Genomic DNA, 380 nt, shown 5'->3' with positions numbered 1-380 from the left:
AATCTGATGTTCACACTTGTTGTCGATGTCCCTAATCCCGTTTATAACATTATGCTAATTTCAGAAATAACAGTTTCATTACTTCATGTTTTGCTTTTAGACATTTTTTACATTATGGTCTTTTTGTATTTTCTTTTTGTTCCTCCTTATTTCTCCTCTCTTTTCCTTACCCCTCCTTTTATTTCCTCCTTTTCATTATTCGTTCAGATATTGTTATTATTTCTCTTTGGTTTGCTCTCTCCTTTTCCTCTTCCACTCGCCTCGTTCTTGCTCATTACCTTTTTCTCCTCTAGTTATACCCCTGCCTCTTTATCAGTATTTCTTCCCACGCCCTTATTCTTTCTCTTTGGCCTTTTTCGTCTTCTTCCCCGTTTCTCTTT

At 36.1% G+C, this 380-nt stretch overlaps 1 protein-coding gene across 1 annotated transcript in view; it reads right to left on the bottom strand.

The window, feature by feature from the left end:
* LOC119587349 (GTPase-activating Rap/Ran-GAP domain-like protein 3) overlaps positions 1-380 on the bottom strand; it is a 420,180-nt gene that overhangs the window by 238,593 nt on the left and 181,207 nt on the right. The window lies entirely within an intron of this gene.

Source organism: Penaeus monodon, chromosome 22 (assembly GCF_015228065.2).
Source record: "Penaeus monodon isolate SGIC_2016 chromosome 22, NSTDA_Pmon_1, whole genome shotgun sequence".
NCBI classification, from domain to species: Eukaryota; Metazoa; Arthropoda; class Malacostraca; order Decapoda; family Penaeidae; genus Penaeus; species Penaeus monodon.
This window is presented reverse-complemented; position numbering and strand designations above follow the sequence as displayed.